The following is an 18285-nucleotide window of genomic DNA, read 5'->3' as shown; positions in this document are numbered from 1 at the left end:
TGTAAGGAACCAGAACCCTCTAGACAACCATGACTGATCACTGCTATTGTGGCAAGAGAAAGGAGGTTAAACTCACCCTGGGAAGCTCTGCTCGGCAGAACCAAAACAAGCAGATGAGAGATCTTCGGTCTCTTGTTTGTTTGAACATGGATGCCACATCTGCCTTTCCCTACTAATTTAGGAAGACGGTGAGCTCCCTGTCACTGGAGGGTTAAGCCATGGCCTCATCCCATCCAAAGAGGGCAGGACCAGATGGCCTCTGAGTCCTCGTGTCAGATGGTAATCACGGAGGCTGATTTTCCTATACCTAGCCCACAGTCTGGGAGCATGGAGGAAAGGCTGGGGGTGGGACAGAAAGAACGCTGGGCTTCAGGGCCCATGACTTGAGTCCAAGTCCCAACTCTACTCTGTCACCTTGGGTGAGTCACTGGACCTCTCTGGGCCTCATCAGCATAACAGGGTTAATTCTCGATCCCACCTATGTCACAGGGCTGTTCTGTGGATGGAAGATGGTAGAGGATGAGAACCTGAGTTGTAAAGTAGACAGTCCCAGGGACAAGCAATATCTCAGAGCCAGCCAGTGATGGCACTCTGGGCACAGCCATGGAAAAGCCTTCCAGACTGACCACACAGAATTTCCCATCCCTGGGCTACACCACAGCCCACCGACTCATTTGCCCCTGCCTGGTTCCATGGTGTTCACAAGGCTGTGGGTTCTAGGACTACAAATGCACCTGTGGACCCCCTCGGAACTCCTGTGTCTGGGACGAGGGTGGATTTTCCAGCAGTGGACACCAGCCTTCCAACCCTGCACCACCTGGTCCAGGCCACACAAAGATTACTAAGAAAACCTTCTGAAACAGTAAGAACATAAGTGCCCCCTGGCCTGGGGATCCCACCACCACCAAAAACCTTCATGTAAGAACCCAGAAGAACCTACACATACACACACACACACACACACACACACACAGATGCTCTGGAAAGCACTACCTATAATTGGCAAAAAATGAAAATAAAAAAGGTACATTAAATTGCTATAAATAAAAGCATAAAGAGACGACAGTACATTCCTTTAGTGGATGCAGAGCCATAAAAATAAATCTCCCTTAAGACAGCAGAAACACAAGGCAAAGCTGGACATAAACTTAGGAAGAAAAGGGCTTAGAACCACGAGGCATCCCCAACAGACATTGTTGGTGCCTACTGACGCCTACCTCCACTCCTTCCTCACCATCAGAACCCCAGTTAGGTTTGAGAAACAACACGCCCCATTTTCCAAACTCCCTTGCAGCTAGGATTGGTCATGAGACACAGTCCTGGCCAATGAGTTATGAGTAGAAACCTTGGGTGGGCCATCCAGGAAGGCTTTGTGGATAAGAGCAAGCCCAAATGGTACATGCCTTTCTCGTTTGTTCTTTGGCTTCTCACTCCCAGGAGGATGCTGGAGGTGATGCCCTTGGTGATGCAGCCATCTTGGAACCATGAGGCACCAGCCTGAGGACAAAAGCCAAGTAAGGTGGCTGAGCAGAATGACAGTGGGAGCTGGAGTCTCTGAGGGCATCATGGAGCTGCCTGCCAGCCCATCTACCTGCCCCAGACTTCTTAACTGAGGAAGATGAAACTGCTGTTTGGTCAAGTCGTCATTCATTGGGTTTTCTGCTACAGGCGGCTGAACACAATCTCCTAATACATTCATTCTGATAAAGTGATAAAAACAGTGGGCACATGTGGGCAATGATGAGGATGTGAACACGAAAAGCTAAAGCCATTTTTTATATGACCACAGACCCACAGGGGAGTTGTGGGGCCTTCCCCCATCTTTATAAAATGTTTTCTGCCATTGCTTACTAGTGTTCAGTGATGTGAGAGCTATTTTGTGAATCAACACACAACAGCATCCACTCTGCCAGGATCTGGGTCCCTCTGGCCTGGACATGGTCCCTAATCGATGAGAGACCCGTTCTGCCAACTGCCAGGGCTCCTCAGTACTCGGGGTGCACAGTCTGTGAGCTCCCAGAAATGGCACTCTCACTGAGGGACCCCTCATAACAACCAGACCCTGCAGCAACATCTCCCTAGTCTCCCAAAGCATCCTGGAGCCCAGCCCTCTCCTGGGGCCCACACAAGACATGTGGCTCAAAGCCAGCCCCTGTCCACCAGCACAATTTTCACACTGACTCTAAAAGACACAAAGGTCCCAATACCACCTGGCAGGCCACAGAGTCCAGAGCTGTTTCCAGACATACCCAGAGCCATACAGCCTGGCGGGAGCAGGGCCTACGCTCCCCACCACAATGCTGCCTACAGCTTCTGATTGAGGGGTGGAAGCCAAGGGTCCACCCAGGGTGCTCCCCAACACCACTGAGCTCACCCTGCCCACCCGAGTGACACTCACCCCAAGCCCTCCAAACCCACCTGAGGGACTCACCCCAAACCCATCTGACGGACTCACCCCAAGCCCACCTGAGGGACTCCCTCTAAGCCCACCTGAGGGACTCCCTCTAAGCCCACCTGAGGGACTCACCCCAATCCCACCTGAGTGACACACCCCAATCCCACCAGAGTGACTCCCCCCAAGCCCACCTGAGTGACTCCCCCAAGCCCACCTGAGGGACTCCCCCCAAACCCACCTGAGTGACTCCCCCCAAGCCCACCTGAGTGACTCCCCCAAGCCCACCTGAGTGACTCCCCCAAGCCCACCTGAGTGACTCCCCCCAAACCCACCTGAGTGACTCCCCCCAAGCCCACCTGAGTGACTCCCCCAAGCCCACCTGAGTGACTCCCCCAAGCCCACCTGAGTGACTCCCCCCAAACCCACCTGAGTGACTCCCCCCAAGCCCACCTGAGTGACACACCCCAATCCCACCTGAGTGACACACCCCAATCCCACCTGAGTGACACACCCCAAGCCCACCTGAGTGGCTCCCCCAAGCCCACCTGAGAGACTCCCTCCAAGCCCACCTGAGAGACTCCCTCTAAGCCCACCTGAGGGACTCCCCCAAGCCCACCTGAGAGACTCCCTCCAAGCCCACCTGAGGGACTCCCCCAAGCCCACCTGAGGGACTCCCTCCAAACCCACCTGAGGGACTCCCTCCAAGGCCACCTGAGTGACTCACCCCAAACCCACCTGAGTGACTCACCCCAAGCCCACCTGAGGGACTCCCACCAAGCCCACCTGAGTGGCTCCCCCCAAGCCCACCTGAGTGACACATCCCAAGCCCACCTGAGGGACTCCCCCAAGCCCACCTGAGGGACTCCCCCCAAGCCCGCCAGGGACTCCCCCCACGCCCACCTGAGGGACTCACCCCAAGCCCACCTGAGGGACTCCCCCAAGCCCGCCTGAGGGACTCACGCCATCCCCAAATGACTCACCCCAATCCCACCTGAGTAGCTTCCCCAAATCTTACCTGAGTGACTCCCCCAAACCCCAAGTGACTCACCACAGTCCTACCTGACTCATCCCAAACCCCCTGAATGACTCCCATCAATCCCACTGAGTGACTCACCCCTACCCGAGTGACACTCCCCTCAACCCCACATGAACAAGCTCACCTCAGCCCCACTCCAGTTCTCACTGCCCATCTATATACGGACAGTGCCTGAAAGCTCGAGTCGCCTTCCATTGAAAAACCCCACAGCTGGACTGCCTCTCCCTGTGCGTCCTCCCGTGAGCAGAGGGAAAGATCTCCCTTTCCAGGGCACACACTGTGAATGAGACACACAGTTCACACGATCAGACATGCAAACACACGCACACGCACACGCACACACATGCACACGTGCACACACGCCACTTGGCCCCCACCCGCCATGATCTGCAGAAGGCGGCTTCTTCTCCAATTCCGCACAAGAGGCTCAGTGAAGAGAAGTCACCAGTCTGGGGGCCATGGGGCAATGTCTGGAGACATTTACGTTTGTCACCACTGGGTGGGGGGTGTCACTGGGAGCGAGTCAGCGGAGGCAGGGACGCGGCCGGCAGCAGACCGTGCACGGGACGTCCCGACTGCAAAGAAGTATCCAGCCCCGAAGTCGGCGGTGGGCAGGGCGAGCGCTGCCCTAGCCCAAGGTCACCTGCTTGGGGGCGGTTGGACCCCAGCGCACCACAGGCCAGGGCCGCAGCCCTCCACACAGTCCGTGTTCTCTGCTGCGCTCACGCCAGCATCCTCGCTGGGGCGCCAAAGAAATCGTGGTCTCTTGCCCACAGAGGTGGGAACGCTGCCGGAGAAGTACCCGACAGAAGCTCCGCGAGTCGCCGGCAGTCACCTCGCCAAGCTCCTCCTGGGCTGAAGGTGTGGGCGGGGGGCAAGAGGGGCAGGTGCCCACGCACAGAGGACTCTGGGGGCCCGGGGCGGCAGCCACCGCCTCCACATGGAGGCCCCCCAGGGGCTGCCAGCCCCCAGGCTCTGCCCCTCATCCCCGGCAGGCCTCACCCACCCCCGAAACTCACAGCACCCCAGAAATGTGCCCACATTGCACACCTCCAACAAATGGTCAGCAGGACCCAAAGACACCACCGCCACTTGCTTCACACACTTACGACCACTCCCAGGGACCCGGGACCCTCTGTCGGACAGTCAGTCAACAAACAGCTTTTAGGGCCAAGTGGCTTTCCCGTGCACAGAGCCAGCACAGCCCAGGACGCACTGTCACCTTCTGGCCAGTGTCCAGGGGACAGACGCGAGGACAGTCTCAGTGCTGCGGGGGCACGCTGTGCCAGGCTGGGTGCATGGAACAGCATGGGCAAGGTCCCAGGTAGGAACAACCAGGCAAGTGCGGTGCGGGGTGTGTGGAGAGAGGTGGAGGGCCGTGGGGAAGAAGGGAGAGGGAGGGCCGCAGGGCGGGAGGCCGGAAGGGCCAGGTGGTGCCGAAGGTGCAGGAAGGATGCGTAGGAACCCCCGTGCCCTCAGCTCAAAGGCCTGATGACGCTCGCCGAGAGGCCTCGCCTTCCCGAACGTGTTGCACCCCACACACCTGACAGTGCCAGTGACCCCCAAAGGCCATTTCACAGATGGGCGCGTCTTCCCACCGGGTGCCCAACTCACTCACGTGGGTCTGTCGCTCATGGTAGTGGTGGGGACCCAGAGCACACCTCGAAGCCGGAGGAGTGGGAAGCTCCCCATTTGGCAAGAGGGGCCCCTAACCTGCTGTCTTCCATTAAAACCAAGAGCTCAAGTTCAAAAGGCTGGGGCCTCCTCCGACCTGCACCTGCCCAGGGGCCCCGAGGCACAACCACTCAGCCCTGAGTCGTCCTGCTTTTGGGGGCCCAGGGTGTGACTCGGGGCCTAGCAGGCCTGCCCCGAGCACCTTCTGGGGAGCCTGAGCCCAGCCCTGCCCTGGGACCTCAGACACAAAACTAGGGCACCACGAGCAAGGCGCCCCCGGACGGCGAGGTGCAGCGGGCTGGGGGCAGAGGGACAAGTCCTCGGTCCAAGGAGGGAAGGACAGCTGGGGGAAGGGCAAGGCACAGCAGGAGAGAGGGAAGCAGGCGAGAACCCTGACCCGGGCAGACAGGGCAGGACCTGGAGGACCAGGCGGGGTTTTGGCCTGAGGACCTGGATCTGATCCGAGAGGAGACAGGGTACCAGCAAGGGAAGACGGGAGCGATGGGCTTCACGATGGTGGTCGTGGTGGCAGGCATCCCAGGAAGCCACATTTTCTCAACAGGAACGGGCTGGGGAGAGCCAGCACCTGGGCTTATACAACGTGGCCCCCAAAGCCCCAAGCCTGGCCTCCCACCCCGAGAGCCTCTTCTGTAGCTGGCACGAATCCTCATGAGGGAGGGTCAGCATCACGGGACCCAGAAGAGGCAGTGCAGGAGATTGGTGTCCCCAAGAGGGTGGGCAAGGGGCTGCACCCGACATCTTCCCCACTTTGCACGCACGAGGGCTCAGCATCCACCTGAATGTCGTCGTAACAACCCAAAGCCCCAGGTGCGGGTGAGCAGGCCTTTCACAGATGTGTGCTCAAGGTTCACAGCTCTGCGGCTCCATTTCACAGATGAGGAAGCCGAGGCTTGAGGGACACACCTAGGATTGGGCCTCCAGGACAGGCAGACAGAGGGATCCCTGCCCAGGGCTACAGGAGCCCAGGATCTGCCTGTTCCCCGAGCCCCTCTGTGCTCAGTCCCAGGAAGCACGAAGTGTCATCCAGACGGGAAGGCTGCGGCCACAGGTGGGGCACAGAGCTGCCTCCCCCACCCTCTGGATGCCGGGCCCAGCCTCCCCCTTGCCACACCGAAGCTGCCCCCACCCCCACCACCGCCCCCAGGTCACACTGCGCCCTCCTCTAGTGTGAGCCCCCCCTTCACCCAGGGCCACCCACTGGCTCCTCCCAGGGCTGGGCACATGAGAAGGGTGAGGACGGTTCAGGGCTCACCCACCCCGGTCAGCGGCAGCCCTGCGAGTGGCTACCCCCCCAGGCAGGTTTCGTCGCTGCTCGAGGCCTGGCTGACCCCGGAAGCCCAGGCGGGAGCAGGGGCAGGGAAGTGGCCCCAGCCCAGAAAGACCAGCCAGGGAACCCCCCAGAGCTGACAGCTACTCACAATGTCCTGACCAGCCGGGCCGACACACTCAGGCTCACTCCTGAATTTTCTTCTCCCCCCCCACTGTGCAAATTCTCCCATCAACCATCCCTTCTTCTCTGGGTGCGCAGCATATAATTCTAGTTTTTTGCTCAGAGATCGCCGTCAGGGACTGTACTTGGGTTCACACCAATGCAAGACGGAGAAGCTGCGGCTGAGGAGCATAGGGAAGAAGTCTGCACGAACTAGAAGCTCAGCCATGTCAACGTGCGGAGGGGCTGCCCGGGAACGCTAGCACGCCCAGTGGGGGCATTAGGAGAAGCGCCACGACACCTCGACAAGGGCTGAGGATGGTCTGCTCTCCCCAGCGGTCAGACCAGACTCAGAGAGCGCACACACCAGGCTTATGAAGGCATGTCTGCAAGAAACGCAGGGACCTAGGACTATCTTCAAGTTCCTGAAGCCGGTTATGGGACAGGAGGCAAACCAAGCTTCGCTCACCCCTTCCTCTGGAGAGCTGTAAGCTTACAGGTTGGGTGCCCTTAGCTAAAAAGGGAGAACCTTCTACAGCCAGAGATCCTGGGGTTGGGACAGGCAGGAAAAGGGGTCCTCGGACAAAATCCCTTGATGAAATGAACACCAAACCCCTGGCCCCCAAAGCTGGCATGGAGGAGGATGCTCCCCTGGGTGAAGGGGAGCCCCATCTGAGCACTCATGTCCCAGAATTCTGCTGCCCGTGGGACTCTCTTGACAGTGCAGACTGCTCCTCCTTTATCAGCCTGGCCCACCCAGGGCCCTCGCCTCCAAATTCCTGGGGTTCTGCTGAACCCAGGACATCGGTTTCCCCACTGTTTTCCTGGTGCTCTGGCAAGGCTGGTGCCAACAGAGAGTGTGGCTGCTGCACGCTCTAACTCAGAGGGGCAGCCCCCTGAGTCGGCGGCCTGTCCGTCCTGGCTCCCTGGACTACCTCAGCACACCCTCCCTCGCTCCAGCTGCACGCCCACATCCAAGTGCCGAGGTCCCTCTCCTCTTTTGGGCCTCGCCTCCCAACTTCCAATATCTGAATGCAGATCTTCTCACCCCTCTCTAGGTGACCACCATAGAAACTGGTCACCCCTTTAAAAGAATAACCCCCTGACACACACACACATCTTCCCCACATGGTGGCCCCAGCACATCAGAACCTCATGCAATAACCTCAACATTCATCTAAACACATACCACTACCTTACATGTGAGGTAATGAGCTCCCTGTCCCTAGAGGCATTCAAAAAGAAGCTGACGGGTGAGGGAGGTTCTGGGGCTCTAGTAATACTATTTCTTGATCTGAGTGCTGGTGACAAGGCATGGTTTGTTTATAAGAATTATTGAGCAATACAACATCACTTGGCATCAGGGAAATACAAATCAGGACTACAATGAGATACCACCTCACACCAGTCAGAATGGCTAAAATTAACAAGTCAGGAAACAACAGGTATGGCGAGGATGCGCCAGTTGTTGGTGGGAATGCAAGCTGGTGCAGCCACTCTGGAAAACAGTACGGAGCGTCCTCAAAAAGTTGAAAATAGTGCTACCCTAGGACCCAGCAACTGCCCTACTGGGTATTTACCCCAAAGGATACAAACAGTGATTTGAAGGGGCACCTGCACCCCAATGTTTAAAGCAACAATGTCCACAATAGCCAAACTATGGAAAAAGCCCAGATGTCCATCAACAGATGAATGGATAAAGAAGATTACCATATATATACACACATATATATATACATACACACATATATATATATATAGGAATATTACTCAGCCATCAAAAAGAATGAAATCTTGTCATTTGCAATGACATGGATGCAACTAGAGGGTATTATGTTAAGCAAAATAAGTCAGTTAGAGAAAGACAAATACCATATGATTTCACTCATATGTGACATTTAAGAAACAAAACAGATGAACATAGGGGAAGGGGGGGAGAAATAAAATAAAAACGGGGATGCAAACCGTAGGAGACTGAACTCTAGGGAACAAACTGAGGGTTGCCGGAGGGGAGGGGGGTCGAGGGATGGGTAACTGGGTGATGGGCATGAAGGAAGGCACTTGATGGAATGAGCACGAGGTGTTATATGCAACCGATTAATTGCTAAATTCTACCCCTGAAACTAAAAACAAACAAACAAAAAAACATTAAAGATTTATTGAGCAATATACTCTTCATAAGTATACTTTTCTGTGTGAACATTATAATTCAATATTTTTTAAAGATTTTTACTTATTTATTGGGGGGCAGTATGTGAGCAGGGGGGAGGGACAGAGGGCAAGGGAGAGAGAGAATCTCAAGCAGACTCCCCACTGAGTACAGAGCCTGATACAGGGCTCAATCTCAAGACCCTGAGATCACGACCTGAGCCGAAATCAAGAGTTAGATGCTTAACCAACTGAGCCACCGAGGCGCCCCTCAATAAACATTTTTAAAAATCCAAAGTGACTGGCATCGGCTGAGCCTTTCTGGGGAAGGAGATGTGGCTGGAAGACCGTGGAGATCCCAGCATCAAGACCCTGGCACTGACCAAGATGTTAGCCGGGCCACTGTGCCCACACTGCCGCCCCCCGCCCCCCGCCCCCCACCCGGGGAAGGAGGTGGGCAAAACCCCTCTGATGGGGCAGTGAACAAGCAGCGGAATGGAGGACTGAGAGAAGGCTCAGAGGAGTAAGGGAAGGAGCCAGAGGGTGAGTGAATGTCCAGAAGGATGGCTGCATGCACGCAAGGATACCCAGAGCATGAACAAACAGGTGCCCGGAGGACCCAGGGAGTGAGTGCATGGGGATGGGTGGACGGACGGACGGATGGACGGACGGACGTGTGAGCACAGGGGCCTGTGGAGGAGAGCTGTGCACCAGGGCCTGCTTCCCCTCTAGCTCCTGCTCTCACCTCCCTGGACCAGCTGGGGAGATGACCCAGGAAAGAGCAGGTACTGACAATGAGAGCTGGAACCCTGGGTCTCGTCTGACCTCTGCCCTGCCTCAGAGCACTCAGCTAGGCGTGCATACACCTCAGGACAGCCGTCTCTTTCATGTCACCCAGAGTCAGAAGGAACCTCACTTCTCTGCCTCCACCATGACGTCTATAAATAGGCAGTGTTTACCGGAGGGCCAGTGCCACCTCGAGCGAGGCCAGGTCCAGGCAGGGCCGGGGGGGGGAAGGGAGCTATCCACGGGCTTCGCAGGCCTCCTGCCCGTTGCCAGTGGCCAGGCCGGAAAGGAACAAGGGAGCGCCACCCCTCCGGTGCCGGCAGCCGTGTGTGGGTGAGCAGGCCCCTCACCTGGGTCTTGCACAGCAGGGCTCCTGAGCAGTGGAGAGAAAGGGAGAGGCAGAAAGGTGCAGATGGAATGTTCTACAGGCCCATCCTTGGCTCCCAGGACAAAGGCACAGTGGGAGCCTGCAGGGCATCACAGAGCTCACGACCCTCTGCCTCCCTGTGCTGCTGTATCTGCACCTCAGTTTTCTCATCCAGCAAGTGGGGCAATACTCCCGCCAGTCTTGCGGCTGAGGTGAGAGCATGTGTGCAAGCTCCTCGCTCCCTGTGGCACCAGCCTGCTCTGCCCCTCAGGGCCTGCTTCCATTCTGCGCTCCTTCACCAGACGCCACCCTGCGCCGGGCCTGCAGGTGCGGGGGGCATGGGGGCACAGACACAGTTCGCCTGGGGTACCGGCCGTGCCGGCATAGATGGAAGCACAGGAGCAGGGACACAGCTCAGGGAGGCAGCTGGGGGCAGAGGGGAAGGCCAAGCCTCCCTGGAGGGTGAGCACCTGCCAGGAGGATGCAAAGAGCACCCCCCCCCTCCGCCACCGAAGGAACACTCACGCTGGGCATCCTGCACCAGAGGTGAGGACGGGTTAACTGAGTTCCGCTGTCCCTACTTCTCATGCTGGAGCGGGACCAACTGTCTGGGTTTCCAGCTCCCCTCCTGCCTCAAGGCCAGGCCTTATCTTGTCATCTAGCCTGTCCCCAGAGTCTCAGAGGTGACGCAGACAAGGCAGGGGCAGGCGCACAGCAAGAGTGTAAACTCTGTATTGGAAAGGACACCCAGGAGTGCCAGAAAAAACCGAAACCTGCTCTCCACGGCAGGGAAACCCCGTTCAGGTTCCACGTGCGGATGAGAACCTGGAGATGCCCCTCTGCGCTCTCATTTCCTGTAGGAGGGACCTTGCGCAAGGAACCTACTGGAGCCCCAGCACTTCTTCCCAGAGTCTGCCCCCCCCCACCCAGCCAGCACACCCTGCCTCCTAAGCCAGTCACCCCAGTGTCCAGTGTCCGGGGTCACTGACTGGCTTCGGATGCTCCCCAGGGGCCCAGAGAAGCACTGCTCCTCCCAACTGAGGCTGAAACCGAAAACCCGCGCCTCCTTCCCCCCTCCGTCCCTCCCCTACGCAGACCAGTGTTGTTGGTCCTCCTGGCCCCTGCAGATGAGATCTGAATTCTAAGCAGGGTTTCTTCATCTTTCACGGTCCTAAAGGGGGTGACAACTGAGATCACAGATGTCAAAACAGAAGCGTCATGGAGATCCCCTTCTGCATTCAGAGGAGGGCTGGCCATGGGGCAGTTTGGATCCAGAGCACCTCCTATAGGAAAGTTACAGGTTTGCCCAGGGGCGCAGGGGTCCCTTAGGCCTTTGCCCTGAGCCGATGAATTCCAGGCAGGCCCTGGGCCTGAGGGGCAGAGGCTTCCAGCCATCCTGCTAAGCAGACAAGCACCACGGGGTATGGCGGGGGGCTCCCATCTTCAACACCGGCCACTTAGACGTCACCACCACCACATCCCCGCAAGCGGCTTCAGGTGCTACAGGCGGGGAGGAAGGGCGCCCAGGAAGCCACAGCCGGCCGCACCGAAGGTGCCCCTTCTGGGCCCGCTGGGCCTGTGTTCCCCTCCTTCGGCCCGCGGTGCGTGTGCCCAGGGCTCCCCCGAGAGCCGGGCCGGGGGGCCGGCGTGCTCTCCCTTCCCAGCCTGGCATGGAGGTGCGGCCACGGATCCGGCGCAAAGTGCTAATTACATTGTTTTTAAAATCCACTTCAGAGAGTGAGCTAAGTGGATCGGAGAAGCGGCGTTCACTTACAGACCACGAGCGCCACTGGTTCCTGCCCACCTCGTTGACTGGAGCTCAAAGTTGCAGCATGCTCGAGAAATCGCTCAAGGTTAGATTAAAAATAAGCACACCCGTGAAGATTCACCTGACTCATTAATATCACTGTCCAACAGGAGACAGTTCCTTGGAGGGCCTGGCTTGGGGCTGGTTTTTGTTCTAGGCCTAGGAGGACCTTAATTTGCATTTATATTAAAAAAGAAGAAAACAAACAGCATTAACTAGAAAAGTGCTTTGTTTCCTGTAAATTTGAGCTCTTCTAGCTTCCTAGGGCAGACAGCAGATTCGGGCCTCTGTCAAAGAGCGTGGGTTCACACCTACTGAGTGCGGGGCGCAGTGCCAGGTGTCGGCAAGCACCTAGGAGCCCCCCAGCCCTGAGCTTCAACCTGGCAGGTGAGCGCTAGGCCAGGTTCCTTCCACAGGTGCGGAAACCGCGCCGGGAGAAGAGAAACGACCTGCCTGTGGTCTTCCAGTGCGACCCGACTCGGGTCGCAAGCCAGCTCCCTGGGCTCCGAGCTCAGGTCAGGGCAGCTGAGCTAAGGCAGTGTTTTCTTCCTTGTCCTGACATACGTATTCCAACCTTTCTTTCCAGAAACTCCGGTGCAAACTCAAGGAAGGAAGGAAGACAAATCCACAGTCATCAGACGCCCCTCTGGTCCTGGACGGACGGGAGTCCCACCTGCACGCCTCGTCAGACTAACCCCCTCCATTTGGCCACACGTTCCTTGACTTTCCTCTTTGGAGCCTTGAGCATTTGAAACAAATGCCGGGGACTACCAATAAGGATCAATCAACACACCCTGATGGGAACTTTATCAGTCTCACTATTTCCTTTTTCAGGTCAATGGGAGCATCTTGGGGTTTGGTTTTCCCTCCAATCCTCTCCCCACTCTTGCAGCTCGGCTCGTGAGACCAGCCACAGGTTTCAGGTGCTCGTGTCACTCCTGGGGCCAGTGTTCTGGGAGATGTCACCTGCTTTGGGGCTAGATCACTAAAGGCATGTTTAGGGAATGGGGGGGGTCTCTCCCCCAGGGCAGTCAGTCGTGGAGGCACATTTCTCGCTCTCAGCAAACAGGCCCCTGTACCCCCAGGATCGCCGCCATGTGCCTCCGTACGTTACGGCCACAGCTCAGGCTGCAAGTCGGAAAGACAAGGATGACGGTAATGACCGCCTGGCCCTTTCAGACGCTGGAAGCACAGGGTGGGTAAGGAAGAACTTCTCTGTGTTTTGGCCGCTGGGCCAAGCACATGGGGCAAGCGGGAGCAGAGCTAGTTACGTAGGCAACAGAAGAGCAATTTCCTTCCAAAACATAAAAACCTGCACCAATGAATTAAACATTTCAAACAAGATGACTCTCTACAAAGTCTTCCCAACCAAGAAGCAAAGACAGGCCGTCCTGTGCTGGCGCTTCCTGTTGCATATAGCACTGAGCAATCCTGCTTTTTCAGCATGCAGAGCTTTCCAGACAAAGAAAAATAGCAAGGGGAAAATTAGAGAAGGAGGTCCAGAGGACTCAGGGCGAAGGGAGGAGAGAAGGGTGGGCAGAAAAGAGGCCTCTTCTTACAGCGAGGGGGCACAGGGGACTGGACGGGCACAGAAAAGGGGCCACCGGAGCCAACACGGTGGCCCTGACAGGTGCAAGGAGATGTCTGTGCAGAGGCAGGGTGCCGCGTGGGGGACAAGTTGCAAACCACAGAGACACCACCCTACCTACTGCCATGTCCACTGGGAGGAAGTGACCTGCTCCAGTTCCCAAGGTCTCAAAGTGTCACACCTGCGGGCTCTCCAAACTCCCTGACCTCAGTGGTGGGGGCACTGCCCTAGGCACCTACTAGAGACTTCGCTCTGTGGCCAGCGCCCTGGGGAGAGGAACCCACAGGAGTCCCCAGGGTGCACCAACTGGACTCTCTCCCCAGACCAGGGCTGGACCTCCCCAGTTTCTGGGCAACAAGCGCACTTGCCTTACCCACTGTCACAGCCTGCGGGTGGACAGGTCCTGCCCTGCCCCCTCCTCCACTGCCCTCTCAGAGCCTGTCACCTGGCTGCCACCCCCACCCCAATCACCAGAGAACACACTCCCCCCGCCCCCATCCCCCAGGTCCTGGCACGACCAGGCTCCAGAATCCGAAGAGGAGCCAGGAGGGAGGAAAGCCGAAATCTGGGCTCAGAGAAGGCTGCAGGCTTGCGAGGGTCCCCGGCCGCCTAAGTCCCTCTCCGCGCCGTGGAGCCAGGCCAGCCCCCTCCAAGTCCCGGAGAGGTAGTAAGTGTACGGCTTGGAACCCCGCGCAGCCCAGCCCGCGCTGGGGCGGCGGGTGGGTGGGTGTCTGCTACGGGATTATTCTTAGCGCTCCACTCTCTTCGCAAAAGTGGCGCCTCCGCCCTCCCGGCTCCGGCACGCTCGCTCGGGGCTCGCGCGCCCGGCCCAGACACCGGCGCCCAGCGGAGCTCCGGGTGGGGTCCGCGAGGGCTGAGGCTCCCGGAGGCGCAGGAGAGGCGGGGGCTCCGGAGAGAGGAGGGGGCGCGGCGGGAGCGCCCCCCCGGCGACAGGCTGCGTTTAACCCTCGGCGCCCCGCACCCAGCCCCGCGCCGCGCGCTCAGCCGCCTCGCGCCCTCCTGCCGGGGCGCGGGGAGCCCGGCGGCGGCGCGCCCAGCCCTTACCTATGGTGGTGATGACCGTGATGGCAAAGTAGAAGGAGCCGGCGAATTTCCACTGGACGCCGGCGCGGTGCGGCTCCGACTGCAGGATCACCAGCTCCAGCTGCCGGTAGTCCTCGGCGCTGATGTTGTACTTCCCCTTGATCCGGATCTCCTCGGCTTTGAGTTTCTCCTCCTCGCGCATCTCGTGGTCCGACTCGAGGGCGTCGAAGACGGCGGCGCCCACCAGCAGGTAGGTGAAGGTGCACACGATGAGGGACAGAGTCCGCACGTTCTGCCTCTTCATGGCCGCCAGCAGGGAGCCGGCGCGGGGGGCATGTCCCGCAGGCTCGCAGCCGCGCGCGTCCCACTGCAGCGCCCGGCGGCCGCCGCCGCCGCCTCCGCCGCCGCCGCCGCCGCCTCCAAGTTGTAAGCGGCGGCGGCAGCAGCAGCAGCAGCCGCCGCGGGGAGGCGGGGGGCGGGGAGGCTGGGGGGGCCCCCCTCCGCCGGGGCGGCCACCGTGAGGCGGCCGGCGGGGCAGGGGCGGCGCGGGCCCGGGCTCGGGCGAGAAGGCGGACAGGCACAGGAGGCTGCTGGAGCGCCGGGGCCAGGCGTCCGGGAGCCCCGACACCCTGCGCCAGACCCGGCCGAAGCAGCCCGCCCCACTGCGCAGGGCCATGCACGGCGGCCCCGCTGGGCACCGCGCGGGCCGCGCTGCCCTCCGCACCCCGCCCCCCGCTCCCGCCGGAAAAGCAGGGGCGGGCGCGGGAGCCGGAGCACGGCCGGCGGGCGGCCGCCGGGGCCCGCGCCCCTCGGGGTCGGGCTCCGGGCGGCGGCGCCCGGCTAGGAGCCCGCAGGTCTGCGCGCGCCTCGCGGGACCTCCTTCCCCTTCAGCCCTCCTCGCCCCCCCCCGGGGGGGGCTGGAAAAGTTTGCGAAGTGGCGGCGTCTCCGGAGTCCCCAGCCGGCGGGGAGGGGGCCGAGCAGGTGCAGCGGGCGGGGCCGCCCGATGCCCGAAGGTCCGAGCGCCCCGCGCCCACCCGGGCGCGCAGGGACGCGGCGCGATCCCCGCCGGGCGTCGGCCGGTCCGCGAAGTTTGCTCGGCTCAGCCCCCGAGGCGCGGGAGCGGGGCGCGGCCCCAGGGCGGCAGGGCCCGCGGCGGAGCGGCCTCGGGGGCGGCCGGGGGACGGCGCGGCGGCGGCCGGCCAGCCCGCTCCTCCGGGGGCGGCGGGCGCGGCGGCGGCGGCGGCGGGAGGGGTCCCGCGGGCCTCGCGGAGCTGCGGGATGGGCGCGGGCGCATGAGCCGCGCCGGGGTCGGGGCCCTCCGGCGTCCGGGCGTCCGGGGAGGCGGCAGCGGCGCTGGTCTGCCAGGGGCGCTGCGTGCGTGCGCGCCGGAGGGAGCCGAGTGTGTGTGCGTGTGTCTGTGCGTATGTGTGCCCGTGTGCCTCTGTGTGTGGTGTGTGTGTGTGTGTGTGTGTGTGCGCGCGCGCGCGCGCGCGCGGCACCTCGCTCCGGCGGGAGGGCCGCGGGGGGCGGGGGCCGGGCTACGCCGAGGCCAGGCCTCCCTCCCTCCCTTCTTCCCTCCCTCCCGCAGCCTCCCGGGCGCGCCACCTCCCGCCTGGTCCCCAGCCAGCTGGCGAGGCGGCCGCGGCGGCTCCCGCTGCAGACCGAGCGCGGCGCGCGGCGCGCGGCGCGCGGCGCACGCGGAGGGAGCCAGGGAGGGGCGGCCGGTGCCGCTGGGGAGGGGGCGGAGGCGGGCCGAGGACTGGGTGTTGCCAGAGGGGGGGTGGGAGGCGGAGCCACCAGCAGGTTTCGGCGGGGGATGGGAGGATAAATGAGGCTGCTGGGGTCCTCTCGCCCAGCTCCCCGAGAGCGCCTGCTGCCACGCGGGGCGGACAGTTTGAGAGAACCGTGCCCGGGGGAGGAAATGGGATTCAGCCCGAGAAGGCCGACCAGCAGCTTGAGGGAGAGGAGAGATCCGGGGGGGGGTGGGGGGGGAGGGTGAGAGCACGAGGGGAGGGCGTTCCCCGGGGCCAGCCACCTGGCGCGGGCGCGTGTCCCTGGCCGGGCGCACCTCCTCATCGCGTGCTGGGGTCCCGAGGGCCGCCTCAGCCCCCGCGAGCGTCGCTGGACAGGTGGCCCAGCACCTGCTGATCCTGAGCTCTTATCCAGAGAGCGCGGAGGATGGCACCGGCGGCCACTCTTGGGGTCCGGGCCTCAGGGAAGGATGCCGCATTCCCCCTTCCTTGTCCCCTCCCCGATGCTTTTCCCAAAAAATATTCCTTGGTTCCCCGAGGCTGGGCGCCGGGTGCACCCAGAACCTCCTTCCTCTCCTCCTGCGCCCGGTGCGTCGCGACGGCCCCACTCCCGACCAGCCCGGGGAGGGAACCCGAGGCTCCCGTAGGCGCGCAGCTATTTCTTGAGTCGGAAGAGGAGGCCTCGCCCGGCTTTATCCCCTTCCCACATCAGCCACCTTTGCCCGCTTCCCCCAGTCCCCCTCAGGTCGTCGAGGAGTTTCCCACGATCACCGACCCCCTTAATCTCCACTTGAGCAGTGGAGCCTCCAATGGGTAGGCTGACGGCGCGGAGACCCAGGGCTCCCCTTCCCTGGGTCTGGCGACCTTCCTTGGACCGCAGCCAAGGAAGAGACGGAGACTTGGGTGAAGGGACGCCCCCAGGCGGCGGTCTAAGAGACCGGGCAGAAGTGGCCAAGGGCACCGCGGAGTAGGCCAGGGAATGGACCCAACCTTGCGCAGCTCGCGGGCTCCGGAGCGCTGACCCCTCTGGATTGACCCCTCAGGCGGTGCTCGGGCTCCGCTTCCGCGGGGACTCGGGGCCAGGCGAGTCTGGGAACCCTATGCCTCACCCAGGCTCCCCTGCTGGGGCGCTCTCCACCCCATTTCTGGGACTCACGGGTGCTTGCGCCCCCCGCCCTGGGACAGATCGAGCTGTGTCCACATCTGGGCTGTCGGGGTTGCGTTGGGTCTGACGGCGCCGTTAGGCACAGGGACCGGGAGCCCCACCCGGAGCAGGTGCTCCCCCAGAATTCATTTTGGAAACCGAGGCTCCTGCGCTCGGCGAATGAGCCTGGCCCCCGGTGAGTCACCGCGAGCGGCCGACAAGGATTCCCGCAGCTGGTAATTAATTGCGCCGCGGCTCGGCCCACGACGGAACCCCAACTGGGCCTCCTGCCGCCCTGCAGCAGCGCCACCCCTGAGTCACAGCCGTCGGGCCTCGGCCATCCGGACGCCGCCGGCCCTCCCGGGCGCCACCAGGGGGCACTGGACTCCGACCCACAGGTGGCCCCGCTCTGAGCCAACTCGGTAGGGGAGTCCAGGCTGTCCCTGCCTGCAGGTGCGGGCGCGCGGCAGAGGGGGCGGGCATGGCGCTGGTATGCTCTCCATCGGCAGACCCCAAGCTTTGACAGAACCGCTTTTATTCGGTTTCCATGCAGTCTTTCACGGAAAACCGTTTTGTGGGTGTACTGCAAGGGACCTCAGAGAAGAACTAGTCCGAACTGCTTGTCTTACAGATGGGAACACTTCCAACGGAGAGACTCACGTGCCCAGGGACACAGGACAAATACCATCTAGAACCCACTCTTGAACCTCTGCCTGGCTTCTGTCCAGCACTCCTTCAAGAACTCCAGCTGCCTTCTGACCCCAAAGTCACCGTGCCTTGGATAGCCACAGACCACCCCCCAAAAAATGTTGGTTCCTCCTTTTCTTCCGCCCCCAAAATATGGCCTTTACACTCAAAAGAAACAAGCCCAGGGAGTCAGACCTCAGGGAGGGATCTTGGGGGCTGGACGAGGACACAGACACACTCACACGCATCCCTCTCGACATCCCACACTCCTCCCATGGTCTCAACATACAGATGAAGTGAGCTCCGTGAAGCAGAACCTGGCTCTTGACATCTTCCCTGTGTCCCCAGCACTCTCCACCTCAGTTCCTCAGCTAGCAGTGTGGGTCGGTACCCCTTGACTGTCCACA

This window comes from Mirounga angustirostris, unplaced genomic scaffold (assembly GCF_029215605.1).
Source record: "Mirounga angustirostris isolate CCGP_5_RB_7025 unplaced genomic scaffold, mMirAng1.0.hap1 SCAF_4, whole genome shotgun sequence".
Taxonomy (NCBI): Eukaryota; Metazoa; Chordata; class Mammalia; order Carnivora; family Phocidae; genus Mirounga; species Mirounga angustirostris.
The sequence above is the reverse complement of the archived record's forward strand: the minus strand, read 5'-3'. Positions refer to the sequence as shown.